At 39.5% G+C, this 16,157-nt stretch overlaps 2 long non-coding RNA genes across 2 annotated transcripts; one reads left to right on the top strand and one right to left on the bottom strand.

The window, feature by feature from the left end:
* The first annotated feature begins 7,680 nt into the window (after positions 1-7,680).
* Positions 7,681-12,148, top strand: LOC129414772 (uncharacterized). The gene is made up of 4 exons (XR_012369483.1): positions 7,681-7,891; positions 8,021-8,089; positions 8,185-8,297; positions 11,622-12,148. It is a non-coding gene; the product is annotated as an uncharacterized lncRNA (long non-coding RNA).
* LOC129414773 (uncharacterized) lies at positions 12,139-14,266 on the bottom strand. Its single transcript, XR_012369484.1, has 2 exons — positions 13,262-14,266; positions 12,139-12,925 (listed from the first exon to the last, which is right to left on the bottom strand). It is a non-coding gene; the product is annotated as an uncharacterized lncRNA (long non-coding RNA).
* Positions 14,267-16,157: the final 1,891 nt, after the last annotated feature.

The raw sequence follows: 16,157 nt of genomic DNA, 5'->3' as shown, positions 1-16,157 counted from the left end.
ATTTTCTCTCGCTCTGAAAAAGCTCCACTATTGCTCAGTCACGAGCAAGAACCAAAAACACTGTTGGACAAGGGAGGGACACTAAAAATGTCTCTAAACATATATTTTGGCCTCAATTGCATTTGTTTTGTATTGTTTAACTACACAAAATTAATATAATATCATGTTATTTATTATGTTTTTAATTATGTCTTACTGACCCCCTTGCGATCTCCGCCTTTGCATTATATGATGGACGAATTCATAAGTTATTAATAAGCACAGTTTAAGAAAGACAGAAATAAAGAGTTTCTGAAATACTACAGTGCAATGAGGGCAAAATACAAATGTATTTTAAAAGGTAATGATGGCAAAGAAGAACACGAGTGCGGGGAGGTGATTACAACATCAAAAGATTCCTTGTGTAATCTTAAAAGGCCCGTGTCAAGAAAACACAAGTTTTCTGCTTACACTTGGAAAGAAAAAAGGTCGGTATTAATACAGCTTTAACAACCTAAATCACCAACACAGAATAAAAGAAAAAGCCATTTAAATTTGTAAATAATTTGCGGCATTTGCCTTGCTACAGCGTGGCCCGTGACACACTTATGCCAAATGCTTTATTAGAGTTGGACAATAAATTGCGCATTGCGCTACAGAACTGCAATGGACTCTGATATTTTAACGAGCCAACGAGGTTGGTGTTGTTTCAAAAGAGAATAAAAATTTACAATGGAGCGAACATGGAGCGAGGAGTTAATAAGGAGGGTGTGGGGAGGGAGCGAGGAGCGGAATATTGTACACCCAGAGCGTAGCTTGAGCGGAGTTATTATGAAATTCTTTCCACTTACATACTCTGTGACATATACATAATAAAATCCATGAATTTTAACAAAGTCTGATCAAACACAAAGTGTTAAACTTGCCCGTATTCCTAACACTATAATATGTAGCCATTTTAGTGGGGTTTAGAACAGTGTTGTTCAAAACAACTTTTATATCATTTTAATAATGATGAGTTAATAATTAATCATTACAATTATTAATTAAATATTATAAAACGGCTTGTTCTGGTTCTTCATTCTGATAGGTTGAAAAGCCTTGATAAAATACCCCGGTAACCCCACGGTTCAGACCGGTTTACAGAAGTATCACTGCGCCAATGTTGCTACATGTAATGTATTGTCATGTTGACAATGCTTCTTTAAGTGATGCACCGGCCTCCGTAGCTGATGCTGTGACTCCTCCTACCTTGTATATTGTGCACTGCAGTTCTAAGTAAACTCAGTCTCTCTCGTTACTGAAGCCCTGTGTCAGTCTCTTTATTTTACTGGGTGTCAGAAGTCTGTCAGGAACATATAATTAGCAAAGTATGGCATCATCAAAATTTGATTACCCCAAAATCGACTGGGATGCTCCAGATTTGTATCAAGAGTTCGAAAGATTTCGAAGCCACGTCCAATTCGTCTTTGACGGTCCGCTATCTGAGCAAACAGCGAAACAGCGTGCAGGTTGGCTGGGCACGTGGATCGGTGAGCAGGGCAGAGAGATATACAAGACGCTTCAGTGGGGTGAAGGTGAGAAAGATGACCCGTCTAAAGTCCTTGATAAGTTTGCCAACTATATAAGGCCAAGGAAAAATAAAAGAATAGCCAGACACCGCTTTAAGCAAAGAAAACAAGGAGTCACGGAAGGTTTCGATCATTTTGTGAAGGATTTGAGACTCCTTTTAATGGATTGCGAGTACGCAGATTCAGATGATATGTTGATCGACGCGATAATAGCGGGTGTAAGAGAAAAACGCGTCCAGGAGAGACTGTTAGACAAAGGGGAAGATCTAACACTACCCAAAGCAATTGAAATCGCCCAGCAGTTTGAACTGTCGCAGAAGCAAATTAAAATAGTCAGAGAGGAAGAGTCTCAAGTGCAAGCAGTACACGTAAAAACAAAATACCAAATTGAAAACAAGAAAACTTATCAGAAAAAACAGACGAAATTTGTGCAGAAAGAAAGGCATGAAAATCGACCAAAAACCTGTCCAAGTTGCGGTAAGGACCCACAACATAAATGGAATCAGGGGAAATGTCCAGCAAAAGGCTCAGTATGCTCATACTGTCACAAGCCAAACCACTGGGTGGCAGTATGCCACAAAAGATTAGTCAACACAGACAGTGTGCAGTTGCAATCTGAAACAGAAGATGAGGAAATGCTGAACATAAATGTCACACAAACAACTGAACAAAGTGATGATAAATGGACAGCAGACATTGAAATCCTGTGTCAGAAGGTGCCATTTAGAATAGATACAGGTGCAAAATGTAACACATTGACATTAAGTAGTTATCAAGCACTTCTTCATGATGGTGAGCTTAAATGTTCTAATAGAGTGCTGAAGTCTTACTCAAACCATAAGCTAAAGCCTGTAGCTGCGGTTGATCTTCTGACTAAATACAAGGATGCTAAGATGGTAACAGAATTTGAGATTGTGGACATTTCTCAAGAAAATGTGCTCAGTGGTGCAACATCTGAAGCCTTAGGCTTAGTTATGCGGCTTGATGCATTGCAGCCTACAAAGAAAGAAAATAAGACACATTCTGGTCACCTGACAAACAAACAAAATGTGCCAGCAGGACTAGATGGTTACCCAGAGCTGATTCACACTACTGTAACCTTACCAGGCAAATACACGATTAAAATCGACCTGGAAGCAAAAGGTGTAGTCCATCCTGTCCGCCGTCAACCAGCTGCACTGAAAAAGAAAATAATAGAGAAATTACATGAGATGATTAAAGATGGATACATCACAAAAGTCAGCCAACCGACAGAGTGGGTGAGTTCGATGGTAGCAGCTGTCCGCAATGGCAAGGTAAGGATCTGCATTGACCCGAGCGACTTGAATAAAGTCATAAAAAGGGAACATTACCCAATGCGCACCATCGAAGAGGTTGTCTCCACAATGCCTGGTGCTAAAGTCTTCTCAGTCTTGGATGCAAAATCTGGCTTCCTGCAAATAGAACTAGATGAAGCATCATCATTTTTGACAACCTTTAATACGCCTATTGGCAGATTTAGGTGGCTTAGGCTTCCTTTTGGTCTAAAATGCTCACCGGAAATCTTTCAGCGTATAATGGATGAGATGCTTGAAGGCATCAGCGGAGCGATAAGTGTCATGGATGACATTCTCATTGCAGCACCCTCAGTAAAGGAACATGATGAGATACTCCGAAAAGTAATTCAGAAAGCAACAAGCTACAATCTGAGCCTCAATTTCGACAAATGCCACATCAAGCAATCTTCTGTGCCCTACCTAGGACACCTGATAACATCAGATGGTCTGAAAGCAGACCCAGCATAAAATAGAGGCTGTCAAATCCATGCAAACGCCAACAGACAAGGACGGTGTTCGTCGTTTTCTTGGTTTCGTCACATATCTGTCAAAGTTTCTGCCAAACCTCAGTGAAGTCGATGCACCTCTAAGACAGCTCCTGAAAGCTGATGTTGAATTTGTATGGCAACCAGCCCAACAACAAGCCTTTGACAAACTTAAAGACTTGTGCACAAAGTCCCCAGTGCTGCAGTTTTTTGATCCATCCAAGCCGGTTGAGATCTTCTGTAATGCCAGCAGCAACGGCCTTGGCGCTGTCTTACTACAGGACAGTCATCCAATTGCTTTCTCATCCAGGTCACTAACAGATACAGAAATGCGCTATGCGCAAATTGAGAAAGAGATGCTCTCAATAGTGCATGCATGTGTCAAGTTCCATAATTACATACTTGGAAACCATGTCACAGTTTACAATGACCACAAACCTTTGGAAGACATTTTCAAAAAGCCACTGCTTTCTACTCCAATGCGCATACAGAGAATGCGCATCCGTCTCCAGTGGAATGACCTGACTGTTAAGTACAGATGAGGAAAGGACATGGAACTGCCTGACACACTATCTAGAGCTCAGTTACCAGAAAACAAGCCAGAGATGGAAGGCTTCGAGTGTGTCTCCATGCTAAATTTCGTTTCAGTCAGTGAGCATAAATATTCCGAGCTCCAGGACTGCACAAAGAAGGAGCTCAGCTGTCTTCAGCAAACAATCCGACAAGGCTGGCCAGACCACAAGCGTGAGGTGCCGGATGTTGTACAGCCATTTTGGGACTCACGAAGCCAACTTGTCATTTCTGATGGTATTGTCTATAAAGGCCTGCGTATAGTTGTACCCCCTTCCATGCAAGGTCATATGCTGAAACTTATACATCAGTCTCACTTAGGAATAGTGAAGAGCAAGCAGAGAGCTCGCGAGGTCCTATACTGGCCAGGCATGAGTGCGGAAATCGAGCAAATTGTGAAGAACTGCGGTAAGTGTGCAGACTTTCAGAATCGCTTACCAAGACAGCCACTCAGACCAACAGAAACCCCCGATTTTCCATTCGAAGAAGTAGCTTCTGACCTGTTTGAGTTTGAAGGAAACCATTATGTTCTGCTGGTGGATTACTACTCAAAATTTATTGAGGTGGATAAGCTGAAGGGCTTACATTGTCGTGCTATCATAGAAAAGCTCAAGGCTCAATTCAGTAGGCATGGAATCCCCACCATCCTTCGAACAGACAATGGTCCTCAATATTCAGCGGATGAGTTTAAGGTTTTCTGTCAAAGTTATGGAATCAATCACAAAACGTCGTCCCCGCATACGCCACACTCCAACGGTGAAGCAGAGTGCGCAGTCCAGACTGTCAAGAAACTTTGGTGTAAGGCACCAGACAAACACCTTGCACTGCTTGACTACAGAACAACGCCACTGGAGTCAGTAGGCCTTTCACCAGCTCAGCTGCTGTTGGGCAGGCGCCCCCGCAACAACCTGCCTGCTGCCCGTCTGCTGCTCACACCAACAGCGTATGACCCCTTTAAAGTTAAACGGCAACTAGATGAAAGTAAAAGCATTCAGAAGTTTTACTATGATCGCAAGAGGGCAAGCGGTACTCGTCCTGCGCTGAAGCCTGGAGATGAAGTAAGGATGCAGCCACATCCTGGCAGTCCCAAATGGTCTCCTGGAGTGGTTGTGAGATCACATTGTGCCCCAAGATCTTATGTTGTTGACTGTGGGAATAGAGAGTACCGTCGCAACATTCAGCATCTTCGCAAGAGTATGCCAATGCCAATGAGTCCCGTCACAGGCTTAATGATGATCAGTGGGCTGAGATATCTGAGACTGTGAGTATCGAGGAGCCAAAGACTGTGGAACATCCGGGCTCATCCCAAGCATCACCTGCAGAACTCGGATCTGCTAAGCAGACAACGTCATCGGGACAGTACACTACCAGACGAGGCAGAGTTGTGAAGCCTCCTGACAGGCTCTGCTTGTAGTCAGGGTCAGGCGTGGTAAAGACGCCTTGTGGAAGTGATGTGCTAGAAACCTCTCCTTCCTAGTTACACAAGTTTGTGTTCAGAAGTTTATTGTTGTGATAATTGATATCATTGATTAGGTTGCGTGTGAGTTGTGCCAACATCTCTTTAATATTTGTACATGCAAGTTTAAGGTGAATTCTTGAATTAAAGAGCAAATGCAGTAATGTTTATTAACTGTAATAATAATTTAATATGTATACAAAGTGATTTTGATAGCATGGTTTTTGTTTCATGCTTAGGAGGGGAGATATAATGTATTGTCATGTTGACAATGCTTCTTTAAGTGATGCACCGGCCTCCGTAGCTGATGCTGTGACTCCTCCTACCTTGTATATTGTGCACTGCAGTTCTAAGTAAACTCAGTCTCTCTCGTTACTGAAGCCCTGTGTCAGTCTCATTATTTTACACTACATACTGATTTATAAAAATAAACACCACAGTCTTTAATAATTTTTTTTATTTTTCTACATATGCACAATTATGGCGGTATCCGGATAAATGTCAATAAACATTGTTGAGTAATCTTGTCAATAAAGAGAAAACGTTCTCTGAGATGTTTTTGTCTTAAATTGATATTTCCGCTATTATCCACTAGATGGCCATCTTACCCAACTTAAACACTGACGCATTCACTCGACACAACAGCGTTGGAGTGGATTTAGCGTGACGTGTAAGTTTTGATGGCTCTGAATCTGATCTCTTACAAAAGTTCTTCACAAAAATGGAATTATCTCCGCTTTTAGCTGAAAATTTGAGAGGTGATAACTTATAAGAGAACAAATGAAGGTAGGATGAAACAGGTTTTTTTGTTTGTTGTTGTTTGAAAGCGGATGGTCTTTTCTTTCATTTGATATTTTATGTTTATTTAAAGAAGATAATTTTTCTGTAAGGCATTAAACTAAAACTGGGTGGAAAAAAAAACGCTGAAGGGGAAACATGCACGCACGCAGACACAGACACACACACACACATTAGGGTTTTATGTTTTTTTTTGTCGAAACACCAGATGGACGAATTCAATGTAACACAATATAAAACCTCACTCTATTCAAGGTTTTGAAAACAAACTAAGATATCATGTTGTTTTAATAAGTTTTTTTGCATGTAAGGTTTTTGCATTTAAAAATAGCATGAGCTATTTTTAAAATTATTATCATTGACTTTGACATTCTTCCCGTGAAACATTTTGCTTTGTTTTTTTTTAAGGAGCAAAACAATATTCACACTTTGATTTGATTTTATTACCTTTATTGTTTGTTCAGATTCACTGGACAGAAATGCATCTTTGACACTGGCTTCTACAACCACATTACACACCACATGAAGTTTTATTCTAACAAAGTTCTGGAGGCACATGTTCAGGGAATCAACCAATCAATAAAAGAGAAGGCCGGTATATAAAGCCGTCTCTCACCTCTATCCCGCGACAAGTTACACAGCATCCCTCCGCCACCCCCTCACCTCACTCTAGCCTGGGTTCTTCTCCCAGTGATTTGGGGGGGGGTTCTCTGGGTTCGGGCCATATTCCGAGCTCGGAGCCAGAGCGTCTGACATTAGATCCAAACTTAAAGTGCTGGCTAATGCTAACCGTAAGTTTTCTAAGATTGTTATTCACGCCGGCACGAATGACACCAGACTCCGCCAGTCGGAGATCACCAAAGATAATATTAAAGAGATATGTGAAATTGCTAAAACAATGTCAGACAATGTAATATGCTCTGGTCCCCTCCCCGCCTACCGGGGGGATGAAACTTACAGTAGATTATTCTCTTCACGACTGGATGTCAAAATGGTGCCCTCAGCATAACGTAGGGTTTATAGACAATTGGAAGCATTTTCGGGGGAGACCTGACCTGCTAAAGAGTGATGGCCTCCATCCATCTCAGAAAGGAAGGGCGATTCTCTCTATAAATCTGACCAATAGTCTTACTTCGAATACAGTCTGACTATCCAGGGTACAAGTCAGGCAACAGACGGATCAGCTTAACCGTCCATCTGTAAGCTGCCGTGATATGTCAAGATCACTTATATCACAGCACTTCGAGTCAATCTTATGGCTCGTACAGACTACATGACTTTGAAACGTAGGTCCGAACTGTGCGGTTCACACTACATGACTTGCTCTCTGTGAAATCAGGAGTGTTCACGTTGTTGAGCAGTTCACACCACACGACACAACGTGAATGCCCCACAACAGGATGTAACGCACTACACGAGATCAGAACAACTCTATTACCCAACGATTCTATCTATTCTACAAACCCCCTACTGTCACGAAAAATCACGCGATAAAACAAACCGGAAATGACGCGAAAGTACACGCGCGCCGGTAAAAACCCACAGAAGAAGAAACAGGACGCGCAAAACTTTTGTTTGTATATATAGACTTCAGACAGAAATAAGTGCTGCAAACCGTTTGCGCGATGCAAAGCCGCAAAAGAAAAAAATTATAGAGATGTGATGTGGAGCGGTGGATCAGAACCACACGCGGACAGCAGGGATTAAAGATTTGAGGTGAGTAACTGTTACAGCTTGTTTAATATAGCTGCATGCTTATGTTTGGCTATGATCACATTTAAATATCAAAGTGTTGTCTACTGTGCTTAAAAGCTGTGTTTCTTGATTTAATTATCGTTCAAATAGAATAGGACAGGCTTCGCAAAACATGATTTGGAGAGCGTTTGTCTTTGACCCTGCGATTCTATGCAACAGGTTTGTGTGATTTCATTTCAAACGAATATGAACGGAATATTTTCATAACGTTTTTTCTGTCTGGGTATGTTTTTGAACTTTTTTGTGTCTTACAGGTGACACGTTCAAGTTCATCAGGTTCAAGTCCAGGATGGGAGACCAGCACCATCTCACAAATAGTTTTGGATGTTCTGCTCTGTACCAGGTTATAAAGGACGATTTCTTGAAGGTAGGGTTATTACAAAATATAAAGATATATGTAAAATCTACTATTCAATTCAATTCAATTCAATTTTATTTATATAGCGCTTTTCACAATTGGTGATTGTTTCAAAGCAGCTTTACATCAATAGAAGCAGTGGAAAGCACAGAAAAACGACAGATAGCACAACATAATACACGATAGCACAAGCAGCTAAATTTGATGCGACTATGAATCAACATTATAAGCGTGCGTATTGCTAATGTAACGTAAAGAAGAGGGTGCTAAGTTAAGCCCAAGAGGGCTGCCTCCCCGGGTTGAAAAACCCCCTAGGAGAAAAAAAACCCCAGGCTCAGCCGGGGAAGTAAAAAAAAGTCATAGGAGGGAAAAACCCTTGGGAGATATATTTATATTGAAACGATTAAGGAGATTAGGCGGAGGTTAAGCGGGTTCTGCCGGTGGTCGTTGGTCATGCATCAGCTGGGCATCACGTTGAAGGTCTGCCGGTGGGTCAGAGATGTGCCGACTTTCACATTTACCGGAACTGGGTCTGTTTGTCTCATTGTCCTCGGAGAGGAGGACGAGACATAAAGAAAGAAAAACAAAACCCAATTAGCGTAGGGGCCATTCATATGTATACACCTGTATATATATACAAACATATATCCATATATATCCACACATATCTATATATACATATATACACATATATATACATACACATACACACACATACACATATACATATACACATATATATACACACACATACATACATATATATATATATATATATATATATATATATATATATATATATATATATATATATATATATATATATATATACATACATACATATACACATATATATACATACATATACATATACACATACACATACATACACACATATACACATACATACACACACATGTACATATACGTATTGAAGATACAATGTCATCCTAGTGAAAGACTCTGCACAGTTTGGCTTAGGGAGAATGAGAAAAATGCACGGGACGGCGAATGTTTTGGAAATGGGTGCAGTGACACCCTTTTAAGGACTGAAGTCCCGCCCCCGACTAGTGGGCTTAACACCACAAATCTATACCCATCGTGCTTTATTGAAGTCCGGACGAGCAAGGGAGTAAAGGGGAGACGGGGACGTGACTGCGCCAGCCATCTCCCTGATGCCTGTCTGGGCTTCACAGTACTCCCCTACTCGACTCAGAAACCTCAGGAGAAGGGCCAAGCAAGTGAACATAATTCCATACATAGCTTTCAATCACTCCTCTGCGCTTGGCAATTAATGGCCCGATTCGGGGATTTATTGGTGTAGTTTTGAAGTTTTGGCCTTGTATTGTGGTTTGTATGTGCACAGAGTAGCGTTTCTTTTCCTTGTATGTAGCCTTTTCTATTTTATACGTGACCTTTGTTTTTAAAAGTTTATGCCCGGCTCATGGTTTGCTGCACATATGTAAACGAGCAAGGAGAGATTAAACATTTTCTTAAGAATATTTAGTTTATTTATTTATTAGGTTGTTCAATCTATCTATTGTGAGATGAGTACCATTAATAAAACAATTATGTGAATGCCTTGTTGAAGAGAAAAGTTTTAAGTCTAGATTTAAAATTATCGACTGTGTCTGATTCTCGGACATCGGTTGGTAAATCATTCCAGAGCTTAGGGGCTAAGTAGGAAAATGACCTTCCACTTTTAGACACTTTTGATAGTCTAGGGATAATCAAGAGACCAGAATTTTGCGACCGTAGTGTGCGTGATGGATTGTATTCTGATAGTAATTCTCTAAGATATGAGGGTGCTAGGCCATTTAAAGCTTTGTAGGTGATTAGTGATATTTTAAATTGTATGCGATATTTAACTGGTAGCCAGTGTAAAGATGCCAGAATTGGGCTTATGTGGTCATACTTTTTAGATCGAGTAAGTACCCTTGCGGAAGCGTTTTGAACTAGCTGAAGCTTGTTTACTTGATTTGCATGGCATCCCCCGAGTAGCGAGTTACAATAGTCTATTCTAGAGGTCATAAAAGCATGGATAAGCTTCTCTGCGTCAGATGTAAACAGTATATGCCGTATTTTCGAGATATTTCTAAGATGGAAGAATGCTGTGCGGCAGACGTTGGCGATATGACTATCGAAGGATAAGTTGCTGTCGAACATCACACCTAAGTTCCTAACCGTGGAAGATGGCACCACAGCGCAGCCGTCTATGTGCAACTTGTAATCTGACATATTATGTTTGTAGCGATTCGGTTCAATAATAAGTATCTCTGTCTTATTGGAGTTCAGCTTAAGAAAGTTATGTGCCATCCAGTCACTAACATCGCTAAGGCAGTCTGTTAGCTTAGAAAACGTGTGTGTTTCGCTGGGATGTGAGGAGATGTAAAGCTGGGTATCATCCGCATAGCAGTGAAAACTTATGTTATGTTTCCTGATAATGTCTCCTAGAGGTAACATGTATAACGAGAACAGGATAGGACCTAAAACCGATCCCTGCGGTACACCGTATTTAACCAGGGAGTGATATGACTCTTCCTCGTTTACATAAACAAAGTGATAGCGATTGGTTAGATACGACCTACTTCATTTTAAAAAAAGAACACCCATAACATTGTGGACATCAGCAGTTGACTGTCTTTGATAAAAGTATTTTAGTAAAAAGTATTATTAGAAACAGGGATATAGTTCTGAAAAGCATAAGTAATTCTATTTTTATGTCTATACATACCTGTATACATTAATTTCATATTTTTATCTGAGCTTACACTATGTGTATAATAAAGTATTTTGTGTAGAAACATGAATTGTGGAACTAACACAACAATAAATATAAAATTACTTCTAAACCTAATATTGTAATATTTGTTATTCTACATGTTGTTTAGTTTATCGTTATACTTATTTATATGGATTAAGTAAGAGGGGGTCTCATTTATAAAGCATGCGTACGCACAAAACAGGTCTGGAAACATGCGTACGCCAGTTCCCACGCAAAGGTTGTGATCTATAAAAAAAACTTAATGGGAGAATGGGCTTGCATGGTGGGATCTGAAGATCATTCATGTACGCACACTTTCAGAAAGGGAACATTGCTTTGTCTGTCTTAATAATTTTTGGCATATGCCTTTTTGGCTTTTGTGCATACGTAGACTTTTAGTAAGGATCCTACGCACAGTTTTATAAATGAGACCCAAGGTGTTTGACTCACAAAAGCATGGCTATCCAACTTTGTTCTGCATATAACTATGCAAATAAATCCATTTTTTACTGTAGTCTTGAATATATAATAATTTAATCACTGACATTTGGTGTGTCCTATTGTTTTAGACACCATCAACGGAAGGAGAGTGGCATACAATAGCCATGGACTTCGAAAGGAAGTGGCAGTTTCCACATTGCTTTGGTGTACTTGCCACCACTCCAGCTGTAGCAGACTGCTGACCACAACATGGATGATGGGCAGTGGAAGATTCACGGGATGTGTGCTTTTCAACCGATGAAATACACCTCACATCGCAATTGTATGGCAATAGCAAAAGTGCAACGCAATCTGATGCATGACTACTTTGCCTCACCAGCGGGTAGTGTTTATTGGCAAGTTCATCACATTTTAAAAGGAACTGATGTAGAGTTATCCCTGCAAACAGCAGATTAAAGCCAGTTATTGTCAGTTTAGGACATTCGTTTTCTTGTGTGTTCTAAAGTCCTGTATTTGTAAAGAACACACACGTGGTTCACTTATTCACTGTTTTAAGGATTCTGTTTATTGTTGTGTTATTATTGAATACATTTTAATTGCATACAAATCAAAAGGTGCAGGAATGTAATAAAGGCAATCTGCATGTTGCAATTAAGTGCCTTATACAAACTTTATTTCTTGATCCACACTCATTATTCACAGAACATTAACAATGTTTCTATACTAGGGCGATTAAACATCAACATATCTGATCATGATAAAATTTATGGCGATTGTGATGATAAGCTCTGGGCATTTTTACTCAATGTGGATTAATCTAACAGCCAATCACACACAATTATATTATGATATTTATATATCACCCAGCCCTTAAAGGAGCTCTACACAGGGAGTTTTGTAATGTTTAATTGTGTTAATGTGGCGCACTGCATGTGTTCTAACAATGTATATTTTGTCTGTTCACATAATATCCATTCTAATGTACTACATTGCACTAAAGCACTATTCATATTGCCTGTTTTTGTAAAATATGACTCAATGTGTTTAATACTTTTATACTTTGTAGCATTAAATGTATTACTTTTGATAGACCATTTATTTCATGAAACACCACTGGGAAATTCAATCTAAACCCTTTAACAAGTTTAATCACCTTATTGATAAATGTAATACATAGTAAAGTCAATAGTTTGTAAACAAAAACACATCGGGACCGCACATGTCATGTATGATATATGCATAAGGTAGGTTGTTCAGGTGACAACATTGATCCACTTTTGTCAGTCTCCTGGGCGTTGTATATCATCACCATTATGCTTCTTTTGAGATGTGATGAAAGAACTGGGTCTACAATATCCCTCAATTCCAAAGCCATGGTTCCCAAATGAAGTTGATGTAGTTGTTTGTGAGTCCACTTGTGCAAAAGTAAAGTCTAAAATCAATAAAGAAATGCATTTTTTCAGTTAATATTTACATTCACACTTTCATTTATTTTATTTGTTTATTCAAACTAAATATGAGAATTTATTCCTTGGTTTAAGCTCTTTCGACTGGTACAAAAGGCAGATTGTAATGTAGCTGAATATCCTTTAATACACAATATATAACAATAAACAGAATTACAGTAAAAATAATTATACACTTTATAATGTTTTACAGACATCCCAAAAATAGGATTACAATAATATCCATGTATATGGAAATATGACCAATCAATTTACATTTGACCCTATAACATTTAGATAATGTAATAATAACATTTGCTCACCTGGCTGTTTTACAGCGTTTGCTATTTCTCTCCACCGTTTCTTTTTCTCAGCGCAGTTGTAGTACATATATGTGAAACGTCATACAGGCATTCATAACTGTGACATGCTACTCATCTTTCCGTGGACCTCAACCCCTGGTCGGATTGGCTGTAGCTCGTGACATCACAGGAGGTTGAGTCGCGCGACAGCTCCAGATATCTAGCATGCTAGATATTTTTCTGGTGTCGGCGACGCGTCTGCGAGCGTCTTTGATGCGTTGTTGGCTCTTTCATACCAACAGATTCGCGAACGTCGATCGCCCGCTAATCCCCCGCGATTTGCACCCGATCACACCTCGACCTGTCGGCGAGCGAACGACTTGCAAATCGGGCTTAAATCTGGCTTAAAATCATGTAGTGTGAACTTAACTTTACCAGAATATCAACACATTTCAACTGTATCTGTTCCCCGAACAAATAAATACAGAGCACCGCTTGCCACATCTGGTACAAATCTGATTAATATAAAATTAGAAAACAATACATTAACAGATGAACCTTGAATGTTAAAATTCGGCCTTCTTAACATTAGATCGCTTACCAATAAAGAACCTATTGTCAATGAAATAGTTACAGACCAAAACTTAGATGCACTCTGTTTAACAGAAACCTGGCTTAAAGCAGACGACTACATTAGTTTAAACGAATCCACCCCACAAGACTATTATTATAAACATGAACCTCGATTAAAGGGGAGAGGGGGTGGTGTAGCTACAATATACAACAACATTTTTAAAGTAAACCAAAAATCTGAAGTAAAATTTAAATCATTCGAACTAATGTTGTTAAATATGGAAATAACCGATCGTAACCACAAACAGCTCTCTTTTGCCTTAGCTAAAATCTATAGACCTCCGGGCCACCATGCAGATTTCCTTAAAGAAATAGCAGATTTCCTGTCTGAGCTTGTAGTCACTGTAGATAAAGCTCTTATCGTTGGTGATTTTAATATTCATGTGGATAACCCAAAAGATGCACTAGGACGTGCATTTATGGAGCTTCTAAATTCTCTCAATATTAGCCAAACGTGACACATACTCGTAAGCACACATTAGACTTAATTCTGTCACTCGGGCTCAATATTAATGACATCAAAATATCACCTCAGAGTGATGCAGTTTCTGACCATTACCTTGTGTCATACACTGTACTTCTAGATAGGATCACTCAATCCACAACATGCTACAGATTAGCCAGAACAATAATTTCCACCACTAAAGATAGATTTATTAGCACCCTTCCAGACCTGTCCCAAATTAAACATGTAGCAGATAACTGTGACGATCTAGATATTGTAATAGAAAACCTAAACAATGTCTGTTCTAACACATTGGATGCCGTTGCTCCCATTCGAAAAAAGAGAATCAAAGAAAAACAGCCAGCTCCATGGTATGATCATCACACCGCAGCACTCAAAAAGGCAACTAGGAAAATGGAAAGAAATAATAGAAGCACAAAGTTAGAGGTATGGCGTGCAGCATGGAAAGAGAGTGTTAAACAATACAGACAGGCTATTAAAACCGCCAGATCTACCTATCTTAGCAAGCTTATAAATGAGAATCATAATAACCCTCGTTTCCTCTTCAGCACCGTTGCAAAACTGACTAGAAATAAAGAACAAACAGAAACCAATAGTAAACTTCAACACAATAGTAACGACTTCATGAACTTCTTTTCTAACAAAATTACGGCTATAAGGGAAAACATCGTAGCTACCCAGGCAGCCACCACTCTACCCGTTAGTTCACTTAACACTAGACTACCATACGAACATCTTGATTCATTTAAACCTACTACAATAGATGAGCTCTCTAGACTAGTTACATCATCCAAATCATCATCCTGTATATTAGACCCCGTTCCCACAAAACTGCTTAAAGAGGTATTCCCTGTAGTGTCAACCCCGGTTCTAAATATCTTTAACTCATCGCTAGAAATAGGATACGTTCCAACAGCTTTCAAAATAGCAGTTATTAAACCGCTGATTAAAAAACCGCAGCTTGGTCAGGGAGAGCTTAATAACTTTAGACCAATCTCAAATCTCCCTTTTCTTTCGAAAATATTAGAAAAGGTAGTGGCAGGCCAGTTACGCACATTCTTGACAAATAATAGTACATATGAAAAGTTCCAATCAGGATTCAGGCCCCACCATAGCACAGAGACAGCGTTGCTTAGAGTTACAAATGACCTCCTATTAACATCCGATCGTGGTGAAATCTCAATTCTTATATTATTAGACCTTAGTGCAGCCTTTGACACAATAGATCATACAATCTTACTCAATAGACTAGAAAACTATGTTGGTATCAGTGGTCAGGCGCTAGCCTGGTTTAGGTCGTATCTAACCAATCGCTATCACTTTGTTTATGTAAACGAGGAAGAGTCATATCACTCCCTGGTTAAATACGGTGTACCGCAGGGTTCGGTTTTAGGTCCTATCCTGTTCTCGTTATACATGTTACCTCTAGGAGACATTTTCAGGAAACATCAAAAAATGAAGCAAACGCACTCCGTCCGAGGTGCAAGTCAAAAAGAATATATCTGAATTTATAGCAAAAAATAGTGACTGCACACTCACTTGTAAAATAATTTTATTATGACCAACGTTTCGGCAAATAGCCTTCCTCAAGGTATGTGTTCGTTCAAGGTAAGGCGAGCTTAAATACAGCCCTACACAGGTGCATACAATTATTCTTAATTTGAAACAATCAGTTAATCAAGCTAAAAACCACAGAATCAATTACAAATACATGATAAGAGTAAATACAAGAAAAACAACAGTATACAAACATCACCCACCATGAAATACAAAGCACGCTCATAAAAACAGCTCAGATCAAAGTCAACATTTAAACCA

The sequence above is a fragment of the Misgurnus anguillicaudatus genome, chromosome 5 (genome assembly GCF_027580225.2).
Source record: "Misgurnus anguillicaudatus chromosome 5, ASM2758022v2, whole genome shotgun sequence".
NCBI classification, from domain to species: Eukaryota; Metazoa; Chordata; class Actinopteri; order Cypriniformes; family Cobitidae; genus Misgurnus; species Misgurnus anguillicaudatus.
This window is presented reverse-complemented; position numbering and strand designations above follow the sequence as displayed.